The 27,985-nt window shown below is 48.3% G+C and overlaps 6 non-coding genes across 6 annotated transcripts; all 6 read right to left on the reverse strand.

The window, feature by feature from the left end:
* Positions 1-7,519: 7,519 nt before the first annotated feature.
* On the reverse strand, positions 7,520-7,591 carry TRNAP-AGG (transfer RNA proline (anticodon AGG)). The gene has a single exon. It is a non-coding gene; the product is annotated as a tRNA-Pro (tRNA).
* A 6,112-nt stretch (positions 7,592-13,703) lies between these two features.
* TRNAP-AGG (transfer RNA proline (anticodon AGG)) lies at positions 13,704-13,775 on the reverse strand. The gene has a single exon. It is a non-coding gene; the product is annotated as a tRNA-Pro (tRNA).
* A 3,020-nt stretch (positions 13,776-16,795) lies between these two features.
* TRNAP-AGG (transfer RNA proline (anticodon AGG)) lies at positions 16,796-16,867 on the reverse strand. The gene has a single exon. It is a non-coding gene; the product is annotated as a tRNA-Pro (tRNA).
* A 5,933-nt stretch (positions 16,868-22,800) lies between these two features.
* On the reverse strand, positions 22,801-22,872 carry TRNAP-AGG (transfer RNA proline (anticodon AGG)). Its single transcript has one exon. It is a non-coding gene; the product is annotated as a tRNA-Pro (tRNA).
* Positions 22,873-24,763: 1,891 nt separating this feature from the next.
* Positions 24,764-24,835, reverse strand: TRNAP-AGG (transfer RNA proline (anticodon AGG)). Its single transcript has one exon. It is a non-coding gene; the product is annotated as a tRNA-Pro (tRNA).
* A 3,078-nt stretch (positions 24,836-27,913) lies between these two features.
* TRNAP-CGG (transfer RNA proline (anticodon CGG)) lies at positions 27,914-27,985 on the reverse strand. The gene has a single exon. It is a non-coding gene; the product is annotated as a tRNA-Pro (tRNA).

Consider the following 27,985-nt stretch of genomic DNA (forward strand, 5'->3'; position numbering starts at 1 on the left):
TGATTATATTTGTTAGGCTCTGTTCTCTTCAGTGTCACAGCTCTTTCAGGAGCATGAAATTTGGACAAAGAGTTCATGCTTTTGCAAAAGCCCATCAAAGATCAAAACACGACGACCTCAAACACAACAGAAGTCACCCTCAAATCCTTCCACTGCTTCTCAAGCTCTCCATCAAACAAAGAAAGGAAGTTCAAAAGATTAATTTTGAGGACTCATCCAGGGTGATGAAGCCGCGACCTCTCCACCCAAAGCAAGAATCATAACTCTGGTCCAACGAGCCAATACATTGTTGGTTTAATTAGGATCTGTTCTGTTCTGTGTTGTCGGTCTTCCGCGCTCCGAGGCCTTGCATAAAGAGTTTTCCTTTTCCAAAAACCCATCAATGAACGAAACAAACTACTTCAAATTCAACATAACACATCCTCAGATCCTTCCACTGATTCTCAAACCCTTCAACAAGCAACGTTTCAAAGATTAATCATCAGGGCTCGTCTGGGATTTTAACCCAAGACCTCTCGCACCCGAAGCTAGAATCATACCTCCAGACCAACGAACCATCCTTGTTGTTGGTGTTAGGCTCTGTTCTCTTCTGTGCTATATCATTTCCAGGACCATCAAAATAGGACCAAGAGTTTTTGGCTTTGCAGCAGCCCATCAATACACTGAACTTGACTGCCTCAAACCACCATGATTCACCCTCAGATCCTTCCACTGCTTCTCAAGCTCTCCAACAAACAAAGAAAGAAGTATAAAAGATTAATTTTGAGGACTCATCCAGGATGATGAGGCCGCGATCTCTCACACCCAAAGGAAGAATCATAAATCTGGACCAACGAGCCAATACATTGTTGGTTTATTAGGGTCTGTTCTGTTCTGTGTTGTAGGTCTTCCACGCTCCGAGGCCTTGCATAAAGAGTTTTCCTTTTCCAAAAACCCATCAATGAACGAAACAAACTACCTCAAATTCAACATAACGCATCCTCAGATCCTTCCACTGATTCTCAAGCTCTCCAACAAACAAACAAAGAAGTATAAAAGATTAATTTTGAGGACTCATCCAGGATAATGAGGCCGCGATCTCTCACACCCAAAGGAAGAATCATAACTCTGGACCAATGAGTCAATACATTGATGGTTTATTAGCGTCTGTTCTGTTCTGTGTTGTAGGTCTTCCACAAGCCGAGACTTTGGACAAAAAGTTTTTGCTTTTGCATAAGCCCAAAAATTCACTGAACACTTCTGCCTCAACCTAATGCAATTTCTCTTCAGATCATTCCAAGGGTTTGGCAGATCTCCACCAAATCAAGAAGGTATAAAAGTTCAATCAAAGGGCTTATCTGGGATTTGAACCCGGGACCTCTCGCACCCTAAGCGAGAATCATACCTCTAGAGTCTAGACCAACGAACCAACCTTATTATATGAGTTAGGCTCTGTTCTCTTCTGTGTCACAGCTCTTTCAGGAGCATGAAATTTGGACAAAGAGTTCATGCTTTTGCAAAAGCCCATCAATGATCAAAACACGACGACCTCAAACACAACAGAAGTCACCCTCAAATCCTTCCACTGCTTCTCAAGCTCTCCATCAAACAAAGAAAGGAAGTTCAAAAGATTAATTTTGAGGACTCATCCAGGGTGATGAAGCCGCGACCTCTCCACCCAAAGCAAGAATCATAACTCTGGTCCAACGAGCCAATACATTGTTGGTTTAATTAGGATCTGTTCCGTTCTGTGTTGTCGGTCTTCCGCACTCCGAGGCCTTGCATAAAGAGTTTTCCTTTTCCAAAAACCCATCAATGAACGAAACAAACTACCTCAAATTCAACATAACACATCCTCAGATCCTTCCACTGATTCTCAAACCCTTCAACAAACAACGTTTCAAAGATTAATCATCAGGGCTCGTCTGGGATTTTAACCCAAGACCTCTCGCACCCGAAGCTAGAATCATACCTCCAGACCAACGAACCATCCTTGTTGTTGGTGTTAGGCTCTGTTCTCTTCTGTGCTATATCATTTCCAGGACCATCAAAATAGGACCAAGAGTTTTTGGCTTTGCAGCAGCCCATCAATACACTGAACTTGACTGCCTCAAACCACCATGATTCACCCTCAGATCCTTCCACTGCTTCTCAAGCTCTCCAACAAACAAAGAAAGAAGTATAAAAGATTAATTTTGAGGACTCCTCCAGGATGATGAGGCCGCGATCTCTCACACCCAAAGGAAGAATCATAAATCTGGACCAACGAGCCAATACATTGTTGGTTTATTAGGGTCTGTTCTGTTCTGTGTTGTAGGTCTTCCACGCTCCGAGGCCTTGCATAAAGAGTTTTCCTTTTCCAAAAACCCATCAATGAACGAAACAAACTACCTCAAATTCAACATAACGCATCCTCAGATCCTTCCACTGATTCTCAAGCTCTCCAACAAACAAACAAAGAAGTATAAAAGATTAATTTTGAGGACTCATCCAGGATAATGAGGCCGCGATCTCTCACACCCAAAGGAAGAATCATAACTCTGGACCAACGAGTCAATACATTGATGGTTTATTAGGGTCTGTTCTGTTCTGTGTTGTAGGTCTTCCATGCTACGAGGCCTTGCATAAAGAGTTTTCCTTTTCCAAAAACCCATCAATGAATGAAACAAACTACCTCAAATTCAACATAACGCATCCTCAGATCCTTCCACTGATTCTCAAACCCTCCAACAAACAATGTTTAAAAGACGAATCATCAGGGCACCTCTGGGATTTTAACCCAGGACCTATCACACCCGAAGCAAAAAACATACCTCTCGACCAACGAGCCAATACGTTGTCGGTTTATTAGGGTCTGTTCTGTTCTGTGTTATAGCTCTCCCACAAGCCGAGACTTTGGACAAAAAGTTTTTGCTTTTGCATAAGCCCAAAAATTCACTGAACACTTCTGCCTCAACCGAATGCAATTTCTCTTCAGATCATTCCAAGGGTTTGGCAGGTCTCCACCAAATCAAGAAGGTATAAAAGTTCAATCAAAGGGCTCGTCCGGGATTTGAACCCGGGACCTCTCGCACCCTAAGCGAGAATCATACCTCTAGACCAGGGCGGGCAACCTTTTCAGAGCGAGGGCCAGATGAGACTTTTGGAAGGAGATCGCGGGCCGGAGTGAAAAACGAAATCTCAGAATTACTATATTTTGTTTACATGAATAGATTGTACAAAAATTGCATTGAACACTCTACAAATCAATGAGACTGCTGGTGCTGTTTGCCATGAAGAAGTATTTCCATGTCTGGCTCGATGGTTGAGGTAGACAACAGAAGAATGTCATTGAGGTGGCGGTCCGAGAGTTGGGAGCGAAGGTGAGACTTCGTGTACTTCATTTTCGAGAAGAGCTGTTCACAGCAGTAGGTGCTGCCGAACATGGCCACAATGCGTTGGACATGGGCAATGTATTTTTGAAAATTGTTAGAAGGGAGAACGGTGTTGCGGAAGAAGGACAATGGAGAAGAGGTGCGGAACTTCGCCTTCATTTCATCGTTGCACTGCAGCTCCACCAACTCCATCTGTAAGGAGGCAGGGGCGTCTTCCACGGGGAAGTCAAAGGGAGCAGTGAAAAGCTTGAAGTCCGCAGCCAGCACCCTGACTCCTGCAAAACGGGAAGCAAATTCCTCACGTAGAGAGTTGACGACACTAACGCAAGTGCCCAGGTCCACATCGTCAGGGGCACATGCAGCAAGGCGAGGAAAATGCACAAACTGACCAGAAGCCAATTGAGCCTCCCACAAGCGCAGTTTAACCTCGAAGGCAGTGATGTGCGCGTACATGTCTGTCACGAGAATGTCTTTGCCTTGCAGCTTTATGTTGAGGGTGTTCAGGTGCGCCGTGATGTCCGTGAGCAGGGCCAGGCGAGCTAGCCACCGCGGATCAGAGAATTGATCAGCGTGGGGAAGGTTCTTCTGACGTAGAAAGGTGGCAATCTCCTGCTGTAGGTCGCACACCCGAGACAGCATGGCCCCACGACTCAGCCAGCGTACCTCACAGAAGTAGAGCAGGTCGTTGTAGTGCACGTTCACCTCGTCCATCAGTGCCTGGAACTGACGATGGTTAAGGCTGCGGGAGAGGATGGAGTTGACGACCTTCACCACGACAGACATGACACCAACGAGGTTGGCAGACTTAGCGCACAGGGACTCTTGGTGGATGATGCAGTGCATCTTGTTAATGGGCTGAGTGTATCCGGCGGCTGCACAGTGACGCACTAGCAGCGAAGCGGCGCCCTTCTTCTCACCAACCATCGCCGGGGCACCGTCGGTCGTCACACACACAAGACGGGAGAGGTCCAGGGAGTGCTGATCAACACACAGAAGCACGGCGTCGCAGATGTCTTTCCCAGTGGTGGTGTCGCGCAGCGGGACAAGCTGGAGGAATTCCTCACACACTTGAAAGTCAGCGGTGACGCCACGGATGAAAACGGACAGCTGGGCCGTGTCCTTTGTGTCGGTGCTCTCATCCAGAGCGAGGGAAAAGGCGACGAAAATTGAGCTGCGTGTTTTGAGTGAGTCGTGCACGTTTTCCGACATATCCTCGATGCGGCGACGAACGGTGCGGGACGAAAGGCTCACGTTCTCAAAGGCGGAACGCTGCTCTGGACAGACGGAGTCCACTACAGCGAGGAGGCATTCCTTGATGAAGTCCCCATCCGCGAATGGCTTCATTCGGCGAGCAAGGATGCGGGAGACTTCATAACTGGCGCGCGTCACCTTTTCGGCCTCAGTATTCTGCTTGCGGAAGAGTGAAGTTTGTTTCTCCAAGTTGCCTGATAGTCTAACCATGGCGTCCTTCCTTTCGGTGGCAGACACCGACGCGAAGTTTGACGAGCGGTGCTCTGTCTCCCAGTGGCGGCGCACGTTGTACTCTTTTAGGACAGCCAAAGTCTTCAAGCATATGAGGCACTGGGCCTGTCCAAAGCGCTCGATGAAGAAGTACTTCTCCCACTCAGGGTTGAAGATCCGACGCTCGAGGTCCACTTTCCTCTTCTTAACACGCTGGGTCGCAGACATGATGAGCTGAAAAGGAAGAAAATTAGGTATATCAGCAATGAATAAATGATGTAACAGCAAGCAATCTGGGGCACAAAAAATCTCGGAAGACGATTTGTACAGATGAATGTATTTATTTTGCGCGCACGTGGCCAACGCTGAATATGACACAGTTTCACCGTAAAACTGAAATACAGGAAATGAATCAGTCTGCATACTTTTTTTTTTAAAGAGTTCGTTTTCCTTTTAAACAAAAGTTCGTCAATTTCGTTTTCCTTTTAAACAAAAGTTCGTCAATTTCTTTTTTCTTTTACAAACAGAAAGTTCGTTATATATATTTTTTCTTTACAAATAGAAAGTTCGTTATATTTTTATTTTTACAAATAAAAAGGGAGAATAAAATTATTTAAACGCAGCAAATGAAAGATAATAACATGTTCTAACAAACAAAACAAAGCAAATTGAAAGAAAGTGAAAATTGAAATAGGTTTAGAGAACTCTGCGTCGCTTACCTCTTTGTTGCAAGTTATTTGTCCCAGACACCAACGTTTGTCGCAAGCTGACTGAATCGGAAGGACGTCCGTATCACATGCCGGCTGATTTGAAAAGACCGCCTATCAGCAAGCAGGCGGTGTCTAGGCAAGACAGTTCCCCGTGCGCATGTCTTCCGGAAGAGGACGGTGCTGAAGACAAAATGTCCCTTTCTTGAATTCAGACCGGCTAAATATAAACTCTTACATTTACAAATGATATGAGTTTTACTGGGAGGTCCGCGGGCCGGATTGCAATAATAAAGCCTAGCAGGGTGGCGGGCCGGACGCTAAGCCTTCGCGGGCCGGATGTGGCCCGCGGGCCGGGGGTTGCCTGCCCCTGCTCTAGACCAACGAACCAACCTGATTATATTTGTTAGGCTCTGTTCTCTTCAGTGTCACAGCTCTTTCAGGAGCATGAAATTTGGACAAAGAGTTCATGCTTTTGCAAAAGCCCATCAATGATCAAAACACGACGACCTCAAACACAACAGAAGTCACCCTCAAATCCTTCCACTGCTTCTCAAGCTCTCCATCAAACAAAGAAAGGAAGTTCAAAAGATTAATTTTGAGGACTCATCCAGGGTGATGAAGCCGCGACCTCTCCACCCAAAGCAAGAATCATAACTCTGGTCCAACGAGCCAATACATTGTTGGTTTAATTAGGATCTGTTCTGTTCTGTGTTGTCGGTCTTCCGCGCTCCGAGGCCTTGCATAAAGAGTTTTCCTTTTCCAAAAACCCATCAATGAACGAAACAAACTACCTCAAATTCAACATAACACATCCTCAGATCCTTCCACTGATTCTCAAACCCTTCAACAAACAACGTTTCAAAGATTAATCATCAGGGCTCGTCTGGGATTTTAACCCAAGACCTCTCGCACCCGAAGCTAGAATCATACCTCCAGACCAACGAACCATCCTTGTTGTTGGTGTTAGGCTCTGTTCTCTTCTGTGCTATATCATTTCCAGGACCATCAAAATAGGACCAAGAGTTTTTGGCTTTGCAGCAGCCCATCAATACACTGAACTTGACTGCCTCAAACCACCATGATTCACCCTCAGATCCTTCCACTGCTTCTCAAGCTCTCCAACAAACAAACAAAGAAGTATAAAAGATTAATTTTGAGGACTCATCCAGGATAATGAGGCCGCGATCTCTCACACCCAAAGGAAGAATCATAAATCTGGACCAACGAGCCAATACATTGTTGGTTTATTAGGGTCTGTTCTGTTCTGTGTTGTAGGTCTTCCACGCTCCGAGGCCTTGCATAAAGAGTTTTCCTTTTCCAAAAACCCATCAATGAACGAAACAAACTACCTCAAATTCAACATAACGCATCCTCAGATCCTTCCACTGATTCTCAAGCTCTCCAACAAACAAACAAAGAAGTATAAAAGATTAATTTTGAGGACTCATCCAGGATAATGAGGCCGCGATCTCTCACACCCAAAGGAAGAATCATAACTCTGGACCAACGAGTCAATACATTGATGGTTTATTAGGGTCTGTTCTGTTCTGTGTTGTAGGTCTTCCATGCTACGAGGCCTTGCATAAAGAGTTTTCCTTTTCCAAAAACCCATCAATGAATGAAACAAACTACCTCAAATTCAACATAACGCATCCTCAGATCCTTCCACTGATTCTCAAACCCTCCAACAAACAATGTTAAAAAGACGAATCATCAGGGCACCTCTGGGATTTTAACCCAGGACCTATCACACCCGAAGCAAAAAACATACCTCTCGACCAACGAGCCAATACGTTGTCGGTTTATTAGGGTCTGTTCTGTTCTGTGTTATAGCTCTCCCACAAGCCGAGACTTTGGACAAAAAGTTTTTGCTTTTGCATAACCCCAAAAATTCACTGAACACTTCTGCCTCAACCTAATGCAATTTCTCTTCAGATCATTCCAAGGGTTTGGCAGGTCTCCACCAAATCAAGAAGGTATAAAAGTTCAATCAAAGGGCTCATCCGGGATTTGAACCCGGGACCTCTCGCACCCTAAGCGAGAATCATACCTCTAGACCAACGAACCAACCTGATTATATTTGTTAGGCTCTGTTCTCTTCAGTGTCACAGCTCTTTCAGGAGCATGAAATTTGGACAAAGAGTTCATGCTTTTGCAAAAGCCCATCAAAGATCAAAACACGACGACCTCAAACACAACAGAAGTCACCCTCAAATCCTTCCACTGCTTCTCAAGCTCTCCATCAAACAAAGAAAGGAAGTTCAAAAGATTAATTTTGAGGACTCATCCAGGGTGATGAAGCCGCGACCTCTCCACCCAAAGCAAGAATCATAACTCTGGTCCAACGAGCCAATACATTGTTGGTTTAATTAGGATCTGTTCTGTTCTGTGTTGTCGGTCTTCCGCGCTCCGAGGCCTTGCATAAAGAGTTTTCCTTTTCCAAAAACCCATCAATGAACGAAACAAACTACCTCAAATTCAACATAACACATCCTCAGATCCTTCCACTGATTCTCAAACCCTTCAACAAACAACGTTTCAAAGATTAATCATCAGGGCTCGTCTGGGATTTTAACCCAAGACCTCTCGCACCCGAAGCTAGAATCATACCTCCAGACCAACGAACCATCCTTGTTGTTGGTGTTAGGCTCTGTTCTCTTCTGTGCTATATCATTTCCAGGACCATCAAAATAGGACCAAGAGTTTTTGGCTTTGCAGCAGCCCATCAATACACTGAACTTGACTGCCTCAAACCACCATGATTCACCCTCAGATCCTTCCACTGCTTCTCAAGCTCTCCAACAAACAAAGAAAGAAGTATAAAAGATTAATTTTGAGGACTCATCCAGGATGATGAGGCCGCGATCTCTCACACCCAAAGGAAGAATCATAAATCTGGACCAACGAGCCAATACATTGTTGGTTTATTAGGGTCTGTTCTGTTCTGTGTTGTAGGTCTTCCACGCTCCGAGGCCTTGCATAAAGAGTTTTCCTTTTCCAAAAACCCATCAATGAACGAAACAAACTACCTCAAATTCAACATAACGCATCCTCAGATCCTTCCACTGATTCTCAAGCTCTCCAACAAACAAACAAAGAAGTATAAAAGATTAATTTTGAGGACTCATCCAGGATAATGAGGCGGCGATCTCTCACACCCAAAGGAAGAATCATAACTCTGGACCAACGAGCCAATACATTGTTGGTTTATTAGGGTCTGTTCTGTTCTGTGTTGTAGGTCTTCCATGCTACGAGGCCTTGCATAAAGAGTTTTCCTTTTCCAAAAACCCATCAATGAATGAAACAAACTACCTCAAATTCAACATAACGCATCCTCAGATCCTTCCACTGATTCTCAAACCCTCCAACAAACAATGTTTAAAAGACGAATCATCAGGGCACCTCTGGGATTTTAACCCAGGACCTATCACACCCGAAGCAAAAAACATACCTCTAGACCAACGAGCCAATACGTTGTCGGTTTATTAGGGTCTGTTCTGTTCTGTGTTATAGCTCTCCCACAAGCCGAGACTTTGGACAAAAAGTTTTTGCTTTTGCATAAGCCCAAAAATTCACTGAACACTTCTGCCTCAACCTAATGCAATTTCTCTTCAGATCATTCCAAGGGTTTGGCAGGTCTCCACCAAATCAAGAAGGTATAAAAGTTCAATCAAAGGGCTCGTCCGGGATTTGAACCCGGGACCTCTCGCACCCTAAGCGAGAATCATACCTCTAGACCAGGGGCGGGCAACCTTTTCAGAGTGAGGGCCAGATGAGACTTTTGGAAGGAGATCGCGGGCCGGAGTGAAAAACGAAATCTCAGAATTACTATATTTTGTTTACATGAATAGATTGTACAAAAATTGCATTGAACACTCTACAAATCAATGAGACTGCTGGTGCTGTTTGCCATGAAGAAGTATTTCCATGTCTGGCTCGATGGTTGAGGTAGACAACAGAAGAATGTCATTGAGGTGGCGGTCCGAGAGTTGGGAGCGAAGGTGAGACTTCGTGTACTTCATTTTCGAGAAGAGCTGTTCACAGCAGTAGGTGCTGCCGAACATGGCCACAATGCGTTGGACATGGGCAATGTATTTTTGAAAATTGTTAGAAGGGAGAACGGTGTCGCGGAAGAAGGACAATGGAGAAGAGGTGCGGAACTTCGCCTTCATTTCATCGTTGCACTGCAGCTCCACCAACTCCATCTGTAAGGAGGCAGGGGCGTCTTCCACGGGGAAGTCAAAGGGAGCAGTGAAAAGCTTGAAGTCCGCAGCCAGCACCCTGACTCCTGCAAAACGGGAAGCAAATTCCTCACGTAGAGAGTTGACGACACTAACGCAAGTGCCCAGGTCCACATCGTCAGGGGCACATGCAGCAAGGCGAGGAAAATGCACAAACTGACCAGAAGCCAATTGAGCCTCCCACAAGCGCAGTTTAACCTCGAAGGCAGTGATGTGCGCGTACATGTCTGTCACGAGAATGTCTTTGCCTTGCAGCTTTATGTTGAGGGTGTTCAGGTGCGCCGTGATGTCCGTGAGCAGGGCCAGGCGAGCTAGCCACCGCGGATCAGAGAATTGATCAGCGTGGGGAAGGTTCTTCTGACGTAGAAAGGTGGCAATCTCCTGCTGTAGGTCGCACACCCGAGACAGCATGGCCCCACGACTCAGCCAGCGTACCTCACAGAAGTAGAGCAGGTCGTTGTAGTGCACGTTCACCTCGTCCATCAGTGCCTGGAACTGACGATGGTTAAGGCTGCGGGAGAGGATGGAGTTGACGACCTTCACCACGACAGACATGACACCAACGAGGTTGGCAGACTTAGCGCACAGGGACTCTTGGTGGATGATGCAGTGCATCTTGTTAATGGGCTGAGTGTATCCGGCGGCTGCACAGTGACGCACTAGCAGCGAAGCGGCGCCCTTCTTCTCACCAACCATCGCCGGGGCACCGTCGGTCGTCACACACACAAGACGGGAGAGGTCCAGGGAGTGCTGATCAACACACAGAAGCACGGCGTCGCAGATGTCTTTCCCAGTGGTGGTGTCGCGCAGCGGGACAAGCTGGAGGAATTCCTCACACACTTGAAAGTCAGCGGTGACGCCACGGATGAAAACGGACAGCTGGGCCGTGTCCTTTGTGTCGGTGCTCTCATCCAGAGCGAGGGAAAAGGCGACGAAATTTGAGCTGCGTGTTTTGAGTGAGTCGTGCACGTTTTCCGACATATCCTCGATGCGGCGACGAACGGTGCGGGACGAAAGGCTCACGTTCTCAAAGGCGGAACGCTGCTCTGGACAGACGGAGTCCACTACAGCGAGGAGGCATTCCTTGATGAAGTCCCCATCCACGAATGGCTTCATTCGGCGAGCAAGGATGCGGGAGACTTCATAACTGGCGCGCGTCACCTTTTCGGCCTCAGTATTCTGCTTGCGGAAGAGTGAAGTTTGTTTCTCCAAGTTGCCTGATAGTCTAACCATGGCGTCCTTCCTTTCGGTGGCAGACACCGACGCGAAGTTTGACGAGCGGTACTCTGTCTCCCAGTGGCGGCGCACGTTGTACTCTTTTAGGACAGCCAAAGTCTTCAAGCATATGAGGCACTGGGCCTGTCCAAAGCGCTCGATGAAGAAGTACTTCTCCCACTCAGGGTTGAAGATCCGACGCTCGAGGTCCACTTTCCTCTTCTTAACACGCTGGGTCGCAGACATGATGAGCTGAAAAGGAAGAAAATTAGGTATATCAGCAATGAATAAATGATGTAACAGCAAGCAATCTGGGGCACAAAAAATCTCGGAAGACGATTTGTACAGATGAATGTATTTATTTTGCGCGCACGTGGCCAACGCTGAATATGACACAGTTTCACCGTAAAACTGAAATACAGGAAATGAATCAGTCTGCATACTTTTTTTTTAAAAGAGTTCGTTTTCCTTTTAAACAAAAGTTCGTCAATTTCGTTTTCCTTTTAAACAAAAGTTCGTCAATTTCTTTTTTCTTTTACAAACAGAAAGTTCGTTATATATTTTTTTTCTTTACAAATAGAAAGTTCGTTATATTTTTATTTTTACAAATAAAAAGGGAGAATAAAATTATTTAAACGCAGCAAATGAAAGATAATAACATGTTCTAACAAACAAAACAAAGCAAATTGAAAGAAAGTGAAAATTGAAATAGGTTTAGAGAACTCTGCGTCGCTTACCTCTTTGTTGCAAGTTATTTGTCCCAGACACCAACGTTTGTCGCAAGCTGACTGAATCGGAAGGACGTCCGTATCACATGCCGGCTGATTTGAAAAGACCGCCTATCAGCAAGCAGGCGGTGTCTAGGCAAGACAGTTCCCCGTGCGCATGTCTTCCGGAAGAGGACGGTGCTGAAGACAAAATGTCCCTTTCTTGAATTCAGACCGGCTAAATATAAACTCTTACATTTACAAATGATATGAGTTTTACTGGGAGGTCCGCGGGCCGGATTGCAATAATAAAGCCTAGCAGGGTGGCGGGCCGGACGCTAAGCCTTCGCGGGCCGGATGTGGCCCGCGGGCCGGGGGTTGCCCGCCCCTGCTCTAGACCAACGAACCAACCTGATTATATTTGTTAGGCTCTGTTCTCTTCAGTGTCACAGCTCTTTCAGGAGCATGAAATTTGGACAAAGAGTTCATGCTTTTGCAAAAGCCCATCAATGATCAAAACACGACGACCTCAAACACAACAGAAGTCACCCTCAAATCCTTCCACTGCTTCTCAAGCTCTCCATCAAACAAAGAAAGGAAGTTCAAAAGATTAATTTTGAGGACTCATCCAGGGTGATGAAGCCGCGACCTCTCCACCCAAAGCAAGAATCATAACTCTGGTCCAACGAGCCAATACATTGTTGGTTTAATTAGGATCTGTTCTGTTCTGTGTTGTCGGTCTTCCGCGCTCCGAGGCCTTGCATAAAGAGTTTTCCTTTTCCAAAAACCCATCAATGAACGAAACAAACTACCTCAAATTCAACATAACACATCCTCAGATCCTTCCACTGATTCTCAAACCCTTCAACAAACAACGTTTCAAAGATTAATCATCAGGGCTCGTCTGGGATTTTAACCCAAGACCTCTCGCACCCGAAGCTAGAATCATACCTCCAGACCAACGAACCATCCTTGTTGTTGGTGTTAGGCTCTGTTCTCTTCTGTGCTATATCATTTCCAGGACCATCAAAATAGGACCAAGAGTTTTTGGCTTTGCAGCAGCCCATCAATACACTGAACTTGACTGCCTCAAACCACCATGATTCACCCTCAGATCCTTCCACTGCTTCTCAAGCTCTCCAATAAACAAACAAAGAAGTATAAAAGATTAATTTTGAGGACTCATCCAGGATAATGAGGCCGCGATCTCTCACACCCAAAGGAAGAATCATAAATCTGGACCAACGAGCCAATACATTGTTGGTTTATTAGGGTCTGTTCTGTTCTGTGTTGTAGGTCTTCCACGCTCCGAGGCCTTGCATAAAGAGTTTTCCTTTTCCAAAAACCCATCAATGAACGAAACAAACTACCTCAAATTCAACATAACGCATCCTCAGATCCTTCCACTGATTCTCAAGCTCTCCAACAAACAAACAAAGAAGTATAAAAGATTAATTTTGAGGACTCATCCAGGATAATGAGGCCGCGATCTCTCACACCCAAAGGAAGAATCATAACTCTGGACCAACGAGTCAATACATTGATGGTTTATTAGGGTCTGTTCTGTTCTGTGTTGTAGGTCTTCCATGCTACGAGGCCTTGCATAAAGAGTTTTCCTTTTCCAAAAACCCATCAATGAATGAAACAAACTACCTCAAATTCAACATAACGCATCCTCAGATCCTTCCACTGATTCTCAAACCCTCCAACAAACAATGTTTAAAAGACGAATCATCAGGGCACCTCTGGGATTTTAACCCAGGACCTATCACACCCGAAGCAAAAAACATACCTCTCGACCAACGAGCCAATACGTTGTCGGTTTATTAGGGTCTGTTCTGTTCTGTGTTATAGCTCTCCCACAAGCCGAGACTTTGGACAAAAAGTTTTTGCTTTTGCATAACCCCAAAAATTCACTGAACACTTCTGCCTCAACCTAATGCAATTTCTCTTCAGATCATTCCAAGGGTTTGGCAGGTCTCCACCAAATCAAGAAGGTATAAAAGTTCAATCAAAGGGCTCGTCCGGGATTTGAACCCGGGACCTCTCGCACCCTAAGCGAGAATCATACCTCTAGACCAACGAACCAACCTGATTATATTTGTTAGGCTCTGTTCTCTTCAGTGTCACAGCTCTTTCAGGAGCATGAAATTTGGACAAAGAGTTCATGCTTTTGCAAAAGCCCATCAAAGATCAAAACACGACGACCTCAAACACAACAGAAGTCACCCTCAAATCCTTCCACTGCTTCTCAAGCTCTCCATCAAACAAAGAAAGGAAGTTCAAAAGATTAATTTTGAGGACTCATCCAGGGTGATGAAGCCGCGACCTCTCCACCCAAAGCAAGAATCATAACTCTGGTCCAACGAGCCAATACATTGTTGGTTTAATTAGGATCTGTTCTGTTCTGTGTTGTCGGTCTTCCGCGCTCCGAGGCCTTGCATAAAGAGTTTTCCTTTTCCAAAAACCCATCAATGAACGAAACAAACTACTTCAAATTCAACATAACACATCCTCAGATCCTTCCACTGATTCTCAAACCCTTCAACAAGCAACGTTTCAAAGATTAATCATCAGGGCTCGTCTGGGATTTTAACCCAAGACCTCTCGCACCCGAAGCTAGAATCATACCTCCAGACCAACGAACCATCCTTGTTGTTGGTGTTAGGCTCTGTTCTCTTCTGTGCTATATCATTTCCAGGACCATCAAAATAGGACCAAGAGTTTTTGGCTTTGCAGCAGCCCATCAATACACTGAACTTGACTGCCTCAAACCACCATGATTCACCCTCAGATCCTTCCACTGCTTCTCAAGCTCTCCAACAAACAAAGAAAGAAGTATAAAAGATTAATTTTGAGGACTCATCCAGGATGATGAGGCCGCGATCTCTCACACCCAAAGGAAGAATCATAAATCTGCACCAACGAGCCAATACATTGTTGGTTTATTAGGGTCTGTTCTGTTCTGTGTTGTAGGTCTTCCACGCTCCGAGGCCTTGCATAAAGAGTTTTCCTTTTCCAAAAACCCATCAATGAACGAAACAAACTACCTCAAATTCAACATAACGCATCCTCAGATCCTTCCACTGATTCTCAAGCTCTCCAACAAACAAACAAAGAAGTATAAAAGATTAATTTTGAGGACTCATCCAGGATAATGAGGCCGCGATCTCTCACACCCAAAGGAAGAATCATAACTCTGGACCAATGAGTCAATACATTGATGGTTTATTAGCGTCTGTTCTGTTCTGTGTTGTAGGTCTTCCACAAGCCGAGACTTTGGACAAAAAGTTTTTGCTTTTGCATAAGCCCAAAAATTCACTGAACACTTCTGCCTCAACCTAATGCAATTTCTCTTCAGATCATTCCAAGGGTTTGGCAGATCTCCACCAAATCAAGAAGGTATAAAAGTTCAATCAAAGGGCTTGTCTGGGATTTGAACCCGGGACCTCTCGCACCCTAAGCGAGAATCATACCTCTAGAGTCTAGACCAACGAACCAACCTTATTATATGAGTTAGGCTCTGTTCTCTTCTGTGTCACAGCTCTTTCAGGAGCATGAAATTTGGACAAAGAGTTCATGCTTTTGCAAAAGCCCATCAATGATCAAAACACGACGACCTCAAACACAACAGAAGTCACCCTCAAATCCTTCCACTGCTTCTCAAGCTCTCCATCAAACAAAGAAAGGAAGTTCAAAAGATTAATTTTGAGGACTCATCCAGGGTGATGAAGCCGCGACCTCTCCACCCAAAGCAAGAATCATAACTCTGGTCCAACGAGCCAATACATTGTTGGTTTAATTAGGATCTGTTCTGTTCTGTGTTGTCGGTCTTCCGCACTCCGAGGCCTTGCATAAAGAGTTTTCCTTTTCCAAAAACCCATCAATGAACGAAACAAACTACCTCAAATTCAACATAACACATCCTCAGATCCTTCCACTGATTCTCAAACCCTTCAACAAACAACGTTTCAAAGATTAATCATCAGGGCTCGTCTGGGATTTTAACCCAAGACATCTCGCACCCGAAGCTAGAATCATACCTCCAGACCAACGAACCATCCTTGTTGTTGGTGTTAGGCTCTGTTCTCTTCTGTGCTATATCATTTCCAGGACCATCAAAATAGGACCAAGAGTTTTTGGCTTTGCAGCAGCCCATCAATACACTGAACTTGACTGCCTCAAACCACCATGATTCACCCTCAGATCCTTCCACTGCTTCTCAAGCTCTCCAACAAACAAAGAAAGAAGTATAAAAGATTAATTTTGAGGACTCCTCCAGGATGATGAGGCCGCGATCTCTCACACCCAAAGGAAGAATCATAAATCTGGACCAACGAGCCAATACATTGTTGGTTTATTAGGGTCTGTTCTGTTCTGTGTTGTAGGTCTTCCACGCTCCGAGGCCTTGCATAAAGAGTTTTCCTTTTCCAAAAACCCATCAATGAACGAAACAAACTACCTCAAATTCAACATAACGCATCCTCAGATCCTTCCACTGATTCTCAAGCTCTCCAACAAACAAACAAAGAAGTATAAAAGATTAATTTTGAGGACTCATCCAGGATAATGAGGCCGCGATCTCTCACACCCAAAGGAAGAATCATAACTCTGGACCAACGAGTCAATACATTGATGGTTTATTAGGGTCTGTTCTGTTCTGTGTTGTAGGTCTTCCATGCTACGAGGCCTTGCATAAAGAGTTTTCCTTTTCCAAAAACCCATCAATGAATGAAACAAACTACCTCAAATTCAACATAACGCATCCTCAGATCCTTCCACTGATTCTCAAACCCTCCAACAAACAATGTTTAAAAGACGAATCATCAGGGCACCTCTGGGATTTTAACCCAGGACCTATCACACCCGAAGCAAAAAACATACCTCTCGACCAACGAGCCAATACGTTGTCGGTTTATTAGGGTCTGTTCTGTTCTGTGTTATAGCTCTCCCACAAGCCGAGACTTTGGACAAAAAGTTTTTGCTTTTGCATAAGCCCAAAAATTCACTGAACACTTCTGCCTCAACCGAATGCAATTTCTCTTCAGATCATTCCAAGGGTTTGGCAGGTCTCCACCAAATCAAGAAGGTATAAAAGTTCAATCAAAGGGCTCGTCCGGGATTTGAACCCGGGACCTCTCGCACCCTAAGCGAGAATCATACCTCTAGACCAACGAACCAACCTGATTATATTTGTTAGGCTCTGTTCTCTTCAGTGTCACAGCTCTTTCAGGAGCATGAAATTTGGACAAAGAGTTCATGCTTTTGCAAAAGCCCATCAAAGATCAAAACACGACGACCTCAAACACAACAGAAGTCACCCTCAAATCCTTCCACTGCTTCTCAAGCTCTCCATCAAACAAAGAAAGGAAGTTCAAAAGATTAATTTTGAGGACTCATCCAGGGTGATGAAGCCGCGACCTCTCCACCCAAAGCAAGAATCATAACTCTGGTCCAACGAGCCAATACATTGTTGGTTTAATTAGGATCTGTTCTGTTCTGTGTTGTCGGTCTTCCGCGCTCCGAGGCCTTGCATAAAGAGTTTTCCTTTTCCAAAAACCCATCAATGAACGAAACAAACTACTTCAAATTCAACATAACACATCCTCAGATCCTTCCACTGATTCTCAAACCCTTCAACAAACAACGTTTTGTGGCGGACACAAAAGCCCACTGGCGTGGTGACATCATTCCACGCACCAAGTGGGCGGTGGCCACGTCCGAGGGGTAGGCGTGGCCTCATGAGAGACACCGGGCGCCCAGCCCGGAGTGTTACAGTGTAGTCTTGAATAAAGGCGTTTATATGTTACCGCTTGTCCGCTTCCTCCTTGCTCACAAGCAGCGCGCGTAACGCCGCGCTTTATTGGTGACCCTCGACGTTGGATCTGCCGGAGCGATCCTTCCACACGCGACGCCATCGCCATGGCCGCCTTCGTCAAACTTCCGGAATTTTGGGAGGCTCAGGCCGAAGTCTGGTTCGTCCAGGCCGAAGCCCAATTTCAGCTTCGGCACCTCACCGGCGATGACACGCGCTACTGCCACGTCGTCGCCTCCCTCGGGCCCGGCACGGCCGCTCGAGTTGTGTCCGTCCTTCGCCACCCACCGGACGGCCACAAGTACGAGGCACTCAAGCGGCTACTCCTAGCCACGTTCAGACTCACGGACGACGCACGGGCCGACCGCCTCCTGGATCTCCCCGAGCTCGGTGAGACGCGCCCGTCGGTCCGAATGGACCATATGCTGTCACTGTTGGGCGACGAAGCCCCCGGTTCGCTATTCCGGGCGCTTTTCCGTCGCCAACTTCCAGCGCAGGTTCGCCTCGCGTTGGCCGGGACCGGGCTAACGGAACCCCGAGCATTGGCGGCCGAGGCGGACAAGTACTTCGCCGCTTCGGACACGCGGGCGAGCGTTGGCGTGGCCGTCACGGCCTTCGACGCTGCTGTTCCACAGCATCATCTTCTACAGCACGCTGATGTTCCACAGCATCATCTTCTACAGCACGCTGATGTTCCACAGCATCATCTTCTACAGCACGCTGATGTTCCACAGCATCATCTTCTACAGCACGCTGTGGTTCAGCAGCATGCTGATACGCACCTCGTGAACGCCGCCACGCCCCGCCCACCGCCGCGGCGAAAACCGCCACCGCGGGGAAACCCGTCGACTCCACCGGCCTGGCGGAGCCAGCCGCGCTCCTCCAGCTCCACCACCTGGTGCTGGTTCCACGCCAAGTTCGGCCACGAAGCTCGGCGGTGTCATCCGCCGTGCTCCTTCAACGGGTCGGGAAACGCCCGGGCCGGCGCTCAATTGTGGCGATGAGCGCCGGCCGTTCGAGCAGCCTGCTGTTCATAACGGACACCTTCTCCGGGCGCCGTTACCTGTGCGACACGGGAGCACAGGTGAGTGTCATTCCCGCCGGCATGTCAGACAAGCACGCCGCGGGTGGGGGCCCCGCGCTGCTTGCCGCGAACGGGACGCCCATCCGTACGTACGGAAAACGCTGCCTCTCTCTGCGGTTTGGAGGGCAGGTTTTCCGATGGACGTTCGTCACCGCCGAAGTGCCCATGGCACTGCTTGGCGCGGACTTCCTGTGCGCTAATGGGCTCCTGGTCGACGTCAAGCGCAGACGGCTTGTCCAGGCCGAGACGTTCAGCTCGCTCGCATGTGCGTTGCCCAGCTCAACGAGCGGCTTGCCAAGCGGCTTGCCGAACGATTCGGTTCCGGCCACGTTGGTCTGTACGCTTCCGGCAGCGGACGCATTCACCCGCCTCCTCGCCGGTTTCCCGGCCCTCACGCGGCCCACCTTCTCGGCGGGGGCCGTCAAGCACGGGGTGGCCCATCACATCCCCACCGTCGGGCCACCGGTCTACGCCCGGGCACGCCGCCTCGAGCCGACGAAGCTGGCGGTGGCAAAAGCGGAGTTCGCTACCCTGGAGCGACTCGGCATCGTTCGGCGCTCAGAGAGCGCTTGGGCGTCGCCGCTGCACATCGTGCCGAAGCCCGGCGGGGGATGGCGACCGTGCGGGGACTATCGCCGTCTCAATGACGCCACGACTCCCGACCGCTACCCCGTCCCCCACATTCAGGACTTTTCCGCCCGTTTGGCGGGCAGGTCCTTCTTCTCGAAGGTGGACCTCATACGCGGCTACCATCAGGTCCCCGTCAGGCCGGAGGACGTCCCGAAGACGGCGGTCATCACGCCATTCGGACTCTTCGAGTTCCTGCGCATGCCCTTCGGTCTGAAGAATGCGGCTCAGGCGTTCCAGCGACTGATGGACAGCGTCCTGCGCGACTTGGATTTTGTCTACGTCTACCTGGACGATATCCTCGTCGCCAGCGCGTCCCGCGAAGAGCACCTACGCCACCTCCGCACGCTCTTCGAACGCCTGGGCCAGCATGGCCTGATTGTGAACCCCGCAAAGTGCCGGTTCGGCGCCGCCACAATCGATTTTCTGGGGCACCGTGTCACCAGGCACGGAGCCGTCCCCCTGCCGGCCAAGGTGGAGGCGGTGAAGGGGTTTCCGCGCCCCCGCACGATCAGAGGGCTGCAGGAGTTCCTGGGCATGGTGAACTTTTACCATCGGTTCCTGCCCCGTATCGCCCAGCTCCTGCGCCCCCTGCACGAAGCTCTCCGAGGTAAGCCGGGCAAAGGCGACGTTACCTGGACCGAGCAGATGCACACGGCGTTCACGGGCGCGAAGCTCGCCTTGGCTAACGCCACCATGCTCGCGCACCCGGCGCCCGATGCACCGATCGCCCTCACCACCGATGCCTCGGACTACGCGGTGGGCGCGGTGCACGAGCAATGGGTGCGTGGAGCTTGGCAACCGCTGGCGTTCTTTAGCCGGCAGCTTCGCCCGCCCGAACGCCGTTACAGTACCTTCGACCGCGAGTTGCTCGGACTTCACTTGGCGGTCAGGCACTTCCGCCATCTGCTCGAGGGCCGGGCGTTCACTGCCTTCGTCGACCACAAGCCGCTGATCTTCGCGATGGGCAAGGTCACCGAGCCGTGGTCGGCCCGGCAGCAGCGTCACCTCTCGGCCGTGTCCGAGTACACGACGGACATCCAGCACGTCGCGGGGAAGGACAACCCGGTGGCGGATTGCCTTTCCCGGGTCGTCGCCCACGCAGTCCACCTCGGCATCGACTATGCCCGGATGGCAGCGGACCAGGCCGCTGACCCCGACGTCCAGGCCTTGCGGACCGCCGTCACGGGCCTCCGCGTCACCGAGGTGCCGTTCGACGGCGCGGGCGCGGCCCTCTTGTGCGACGTCTCCCTCGGGCGTCCTCGCCCCATTGTGCCCGCGGGCTGGCAGCGCCAGGTGTTTGACGCCATCCACGGCCTGTCCCACCCGGGCGCGAGGGCCTCCCAAAGGCTGATCGCCGACAAGTTCGTCTGGCATGGCCTCCGGAAGGCCGTCCGCGGCTGGGCCAGGACATGCCTCGCGTGCCAGCGCGCCAAGGTGCACCGGCACACCCAGGCCCCGTTGGCCCCTTTCACGGTGCCGGAACGCCGGTTTGACCACGTCCACGTGGACCTGGTGGGACCTCTGCCCCCCTCGCGGGGTTTCACCCACGTCCTCACCATGGTGGACCGCACCACCCGGTGGCCGGAGGCCGTGCCCTTGGCGTCGACAACGGCGGCCGATGTCGCGCAGGCTTTCATCGCCACCTGGGTCGCCCGGTTCGGCGCCCCCTCAGACATCTCATCCGACCGCGGCCCCCAGTTCACCTCGGAGCTCTGGGGGGCGGTTGCGCAGGGGCTCGGGGTCCGGCTGCACCGAACCACGGCCTACCACCCCCAGGCTAACGGCCTGTGTGAGCGATTTCACCGCTCATTGAAGGCCGCGCTCCGGGCCACCCTCCGCGACGGTGGCTGGGTCGACAGGCTCCCCTGGGTCCTGCTGGGCCTCCGGACGGCGCCCAAGGAGGACCTGCGCGCATCCGCGGCGGAGTTGGTCTTCGGGCAACCGCTGCGGGTGCCGGGCGAGTTCCTCCCCGACTCCACGGCACCATGGTCCGTGGCACAGCAGCGCTCTGCTCTGCAAGAGACCGCCCAGAGGTTCGCCCCGGTGCCAACGGCATGCCACGGGCACCCACCGACGCACGTCGCCCCGGAGCTTCGCACGGCGGAGTACGTCTTCGTCCGCCACGATGCCCATCGGACACCACTGCGGCCCCCGTACGACGGGCCTTTCCGCGTGCTGGAGACCGGGGCGAAGCACTTCACCCTGGACATCGGCGGTACTCCTGACCGCGTTTCGGTAGACCGCCTCAAGCCGGCCCACCTCGATGTGGACCATCCACCGCCAGTGGCCCGACCCCCACGTCGGGGCTGCCCTCCTGCGGGCAGACCCCCGGCACCGCCCAGCCCCGCCGCCACGCCGCCCCCCGGTCCTGCACCCATCCCAGGAGCAGCCAGGGGCATCCCACCTGGCATCCCTGCACCCCGGACGCCGCCGATCGCCAGGGGGCGCTTCGGCCGGGTCATTCGTCTGCCCCGCAAACTGGCCCTCCAGGTGCGCGGGAATTCTGGGGGGGCGCGTGTGGCGGACACAAAAGCCCACTGGCGTGGTGACATCATTCCACGCACCAAGTGGGCGGTGGCCACGTCCGAGGGGTAGGCGTGGCCTCATGAGAGACACCGGGCGCCCAGCCCGGAGTGTTACAGTGTAGTCTTGAATAAAGGCGTTTATATGTTACCGCTTGTCCGCTTCCTCCTTGCTCACAAGCAGCGCGCGTAACGCCGCGCTTTAGTTTCAAAGATTAATCATCAGGGCTCGTCTGGGATTTTAACCCAAGACCTCTCGCACACGAAGCTAGAATCATACCTCCAGACCAACGAACCATCCTTGTTGTTGGTGTTAGGCTCTGTTCTCTTCTGTGCTATATCATTTCCAGGACCATCAAAATAGGACCAAGAGTTTTTGGCTTTGCAGCAGCCCATCAATACACTGAACTTGACTGCCTCAAACCACCATGATTCACCCTCAGATCCTTCCACTGCTTCTCAAGCTCTCCAACAAACAAAGAAAGAAGTATAAAAGATTAATTTTGAGGACTCATCCAGGATAATGAGGCCGCGATCTCTCACACCCAAAGGAAGAATCATAACTCTGGACCAACGAGCCAATACATTGTTGGTTTATTAGGGTCTGTTCTGTTCTGTGTTGTAGGTCTTCCATGCTACGAGGCCTTGCATAAAGAGTTTTCCTTTTCCAAAAACCCATCAATGAATGAAACAAACTACCTCAAATTCAACATAACGCATCCTCAGATCCTTCCACTGATTCTCAAACCCTCCAACAAACAATGTTTAAAAGACGAATCATCAGGGCACCTCTGGGATTTTAACCCAGGACCTATCACACCCGAAGCAAAAAACATACCTCTAGACCAACGAGCCAATACGTTGTCGGTTTATTAGGGTCTGTTCTGTTCTGTGTTATAGCTCTCCCACAAGCCGAGACTTTGGACAAAAAGTTTTTGCTCTTGCATAAGCCCAAAAATTCACTGAACACTTCTGCCTCAACCTAATGCAATTTCTCTTCAGATCATTCCAAGGGTTTGGCAGGTCTCCACCAAATCAAGAAGGTATAAAAGTTCAATCAAAGGGCTCGTCCGGGATTTGAACCCGGGACCTCTCACACCCTAAGCGAGAATCATACCTCTAGACCAACGAACCAACCTGATTATATTTGTTAGGCTCTGTTCTCTTCAGTGTCACAGCTCTTTCAGGAGCATGAAATTTGGACAAAGAGTTCATGCTTTTGCAAAAGCCCATCAATGATCAAAACACGACGACCTCAAACACAACAGAAGTCACCCTCAAATCCTTCCACTGCTTCTCAAGCTCTCCATCAAACAAAGAAAGGAAGTTCAAAAGATTAATTTTGAGGACTCATCCAGGGTGATGAAGCCGCGACCTCTCCACCCAAAGCAAGAATCATAACTCTGGTCCAACGAGCCAATACATTGTTGGTTTAATTAGGATCTGTTCTGTTCTGTGTTGTCGGTCTTCCGCGCTCCGAGGCCTTGCATAAAGAGTTTTCCTTTTCCAAAAACCCATCAATGAACGAAACAAACTACCTCAAATTCAACATAACACATCCTCAGATCCTTCCACTGATTCTCAAACCCTTCAACAAACAACGTTTCAAAGATTAATCATCAGGGCTCGTCTGGGATTTTAACCCAGGACCTCTCGCACCCGAAGCTAGAATCATACCTCCAGACCAACGAACCATCCTTGTTGTTGGTGTTAGGCTCTGTTCTCTTCTGTGCTATATCATTTCCAGGACCATCAAAATAGGACCAAGAGTTTTTGGCTTTGCAGCAGCCCATCAATACACTGAACTTGACTGCCTCAAACCACCATGATTCACCCTCAGATCCTTCCACGGCTTCTCAAGCACTCCAACAAACAAAGAAAGAAGTATAAAAGATTAATTTTGAGGACTCATCCAGGATAATGAGGCCGCGATCTCTCACACCCAAAGGAAGAATCATAAATCTGGACCAACGAGCCAATACATTGTTGGTTTATTAGGGTCTGTTCTGTTCTGTGTTGTAGGTCTTCCACGCTCCGAGGCCTTGCATAAAGAGTTTTCCTTTTCCAAAAACCCATCAATGAACGAAACAAACTACCTCAAATTCAACATAACGCATCCTCAGATCCTTCCACTGATTCTCAAGCTCTCCAACAAACAAACAAAGCAGTATAAAAGATTAATTTTGAGGACTCATCCAGGATAATGAGGCCGCGATCTCTCACACCCAAAGGAAGAATCATAACTCTGGACCAACGAGTCAATACATTGATGGTTTATTAGGGTCTGTTCTGTTCTGTGTTGTAGGTCTTCCACGCTCCGAGGCCTTGCATAAAGAGTTTTCCTTTTCCAAAAACCCATCAATGAACGAAACAAACTACCTCAAATTCAACATAACGCATCCTCAGATCCTTCCACTGATTCTCAAGCTCTCCAACAAACAAACAAAGAAGTATAAAACATTAATTTTGAGGACTCATCCAGGATAATGAGGCCGCGATCTCTCACACCCAAAGGAAGAATCATAACTCTGGACCAACGAGCCAATACATTGTTGGTTTATTAGGGTCTGTTCTGTTCTGTGTTGTAGGTCTTCCACGCTCCGAGGCCTTGCATAAAGAGTTTTCCTTTTCCAAAAACCCATCAATGAACGAAACAAACTACCTCAAATTCAACATAACGCATCCTCAGATCCTTCCACTGATTCTCAAACCCTCCAACAAACAATGTTTAAAAGACGAATCATCAGGGCACCTCTGGGATTTTAACCCAGGACCTATCACACCCGAAGCAAAAAACATACCTCTAGACCAACGAGCCAATACGTTGTTGGTTTATTAGGGTCTGTTCTGTTCTGTGTTATAGCTCTCCCACAAGCCGAGACTTTGGACAAAAAGTTTTTGCTTTTGCATAAGCCCAAAAATTCACTGAACACTTCTGCCTCAACCTAATGCAATTTCTCTTCAGATCATTCCAAGGGTTTGGCAGGTCTCGACCAAATCAAGAAGGTATAAAAGTTCAATCAAAGGGCTCGTCCGGGATTTGAACCCGGGACCTCTCGCACCCGAAGCGAGAATCATACCTCTAGACCAACGAACCAACCTTATCATATGTGTTAGGCTCTGTTCTCTTCTGTGTCACAGCTCTTTCAGGAGCATGAAATTTGGACAAAGAGTTCATGCTTTTGCAAAAGCCCATCAATGATCAAAACACGACGACCTCAAACACAACAGAAGTCACCCTCAAATCCTTCCACTGCTTCTCAAGCTCTCCATCAAACAAAGAAAGGAAGTTCAAAAGATTAATTTTGAGGACTCATCCAGGGTGATGAAGCCGCGACCTCTCCACCCAAAGCAAGAATCATAACTCTGGTCCAACGAGCCAATACATTGTTGGTTTAATTAGGATCTGTTCTGTTCTGTGTTGTCGGTCTTCCGCGCTCCGAGGCCTTGCATAAAGAGTTTTGCTTTTCCAAAAACCCATCAATGAACGAAACAAGCTACCTCAAATTCAACATAACACATCCTCAGATCCTTCCACTGATTCTCAAACCCTTCAACAAACAACGTTTCAAAGATGAATCATCAGGGCTCGTCTGGGATTTTAACCCAGGACCTCTCGCACCCGAAGCTAGAATCATACCTCCAGACCAACGAACCATCCTTGTTGTTGGTGTTAGGCTCTGTTCTCTTCTGTGCTATATCATTTCCAGGACCATCAAAATAGGACCAAGAGTTTTTGGCTTTGCAGCAGCCCATCAATACACTGAACTTGACTGCCTCAAACCACCATGATTCACCCTCAGATCCTTCCACTGCTTCTCAAGCTCTCCAACAAACAAAGAAAGAAGTATAAAAGATTAATTTTGAGGACTCATCCAGGATGATGAGGCCGCGATCTCTCACACCCAAAGGAAGAATCATAACTCTGGACCAACGAGCCAATACATTGTTGGTTTATTAGGGTCTGTTCTGTTCTGTGTTGTAGGTCTTCCACGCTCCGAGGCCTTGCATAAAGAGTTTTCCTTTTCCAAAAACCCATCAAGGAATGAAACAAACTACCTCAAATTCAACATAACGCATCCTCAGATCCTTCCACTGATTCTCAAACCCTCCAACAAACAATGTTTAAAAGTCGAATCATCAGGGCACCTCTGGGATTTTAACCCAGGACCTATCACACCCGAAGCAAAAAACATACCTCGAGACCAACGAGCCAATACGTTGTTGGTTTATTAGGGTCTGTTCTGTTCTGTGTTATAGCTCTCCCACAAGCCGAGACTTTGGACAAAAAGTTTTTGCTTTTGCCTAAGCCCAAAAATTCACTGAACACTTCTGCCTCAACCTAATGCAATTTCTCTTCAGATCATTCCAAGGGTTTGGCAGGTCTCCACCAAATCAAGAAGGTATAAAAGTTCAATCAAAGGGCTTGTCCGGGATTTGAACCCAGGACCTCTCGCACCCTAAGCGAGAATCATACCTCTAGACCAACGAAACAACCTGATTATATGTGTTAGGCTCTGTTCTCTTCAGTGTCACAGCTCTTTCAGGAGCATGAAATTTGGACAAAGAGTTCATGCTTTTGCAAAAGCCCATCAATGATCAAAACACGACGACCTCAAACACAACAGAAGTCACCTTCAAATCCTTCCACTGCTTCTCAAGCTCTCCATCAAACAAAGAAAGGAAGTTCAAAAGATTAATTTTGAGGACTCATCCAGGGTGATGAAGCCGCGACCTCTCCACCCAAAGCAAGAATCATAACTCTGGTCCAACGAGCCAATACATTGTTGGTTTAATTAGGATCTGTTCTGTTCTGTGTTGTCGGTCTTCCGTGCTCCGAGGCCTTGCATAAAGAGTTTTCCTTTTCCAAAAACCTATCAATGAACGAAACGAACTACCTCAAATTCAACATAACACATCCTCAGATCCTTCCACTTATACTTCCACTGATTCTTCCACTGATACTTCCACTGATACCTCCACTGATTCTTCCACTGATTCTTCCACTGATTCTCAATCCCTTCAACAAACAACGTTTCAAAGATGAATCACCAGGACTCGTCTGGGATTTTAACCCAGGACCTCTCGCACCCGAAGCATAGAATCATACCTCCAGACCAACGAACCATCCTTGTTGTTGGTGTTAGGCTCTGTTCTCTTCTGTGCTATATCATTTCCAGGACCATCAAAATAGGACCAAGAGTTTTTGGCTTTGCAGCAGCCCATCAATACACTGAACTTGACTGCCTCAAACCACCACGATTCACCCTCAGATCCTTCCACTGCTTCTCAAGCTCTCCAACAAACAAAGAAAGAAGTATAAAAGATTAATTTTGAGGACTCATCCAGGATGATGAGGCCGCAATCTCTCACACCCAAAGGAAGAATCATAACTCTGGACCAACGAGTCAATACATTGATGGTTTATTAGGGTCTGTTCTGTTCTGTGTTGTAGGTCTTCCACGCTCCGAGGCCTTGCATAAAGAGTTTTCCTTTTCCAAAAACCCATCAATGAACGAAACAAACTACCTCAAATTCAACATAACGCATCCTCAGATCCTTCCACTGATTCTCAAGCTCTCCAACAAACAAACAAAGAAGTATAAAACATTAATTTTGAGGACTCATCCAGGATAATGAGGCCGCGATCTCTCACACCCAAAGGAAGAATCATAACTCTGGACCAACGAGCCAATACATTGTTGGTTTATTAGGGTCTGTTCTGTTCTGTGTTGTAGGTCTTCCACGCTCCGAGGCCTTGCTTTAAGAGTTTTCCTTTTCCAAAAACCCATCAATGAACGAAACAAACTACCTCAAATTCAACATAACGCATCCTCAGATCCTTCCACTGATTCTCAAACCCTCCAACAAACAATGTTTAAAAGACGAATCATCAGGGCACCTCTGGGATTTTAACCCAGGACCTATCACACCCGAAGCAAAAAACATACCTCTAGACCAACGAGCCAATACGTTGTTGGTTTATTAGGGTCTGTTCTGTTCTGTGTTATAGCTCTCCCACAAGCCGAGACTTTGGACAAAAAGTTTTTGCTTTTGCATAAGCCCAAAAATTCACTGAACACTTCTGCCTCAACCTAATGCAATTTCTCTTCAGATCATTCCAAGGGTTTGGCAGGTCTCGACCAAATCAAGAAGGTATAAAAGTTCAATCAAAGGGCTCGTCCGGGATTTGAACCCGGGACCTCTCGCACCCGAAGCGAGAATCATACCTCTAGACCAACGAACC

This window comes from Myxine glutinosa, chromosome 1, assembly GCF_964187855.1.
Source record: "Myxine glutinosa chromosome 1, kmMyxGlut1.1, whole genome shotgun sequence".
NCBI lineage: Eukaryota > Metazoa > Chordata > Myxini > Myxiniformes > Myxinidae > Myxine > Myxine glutinosa.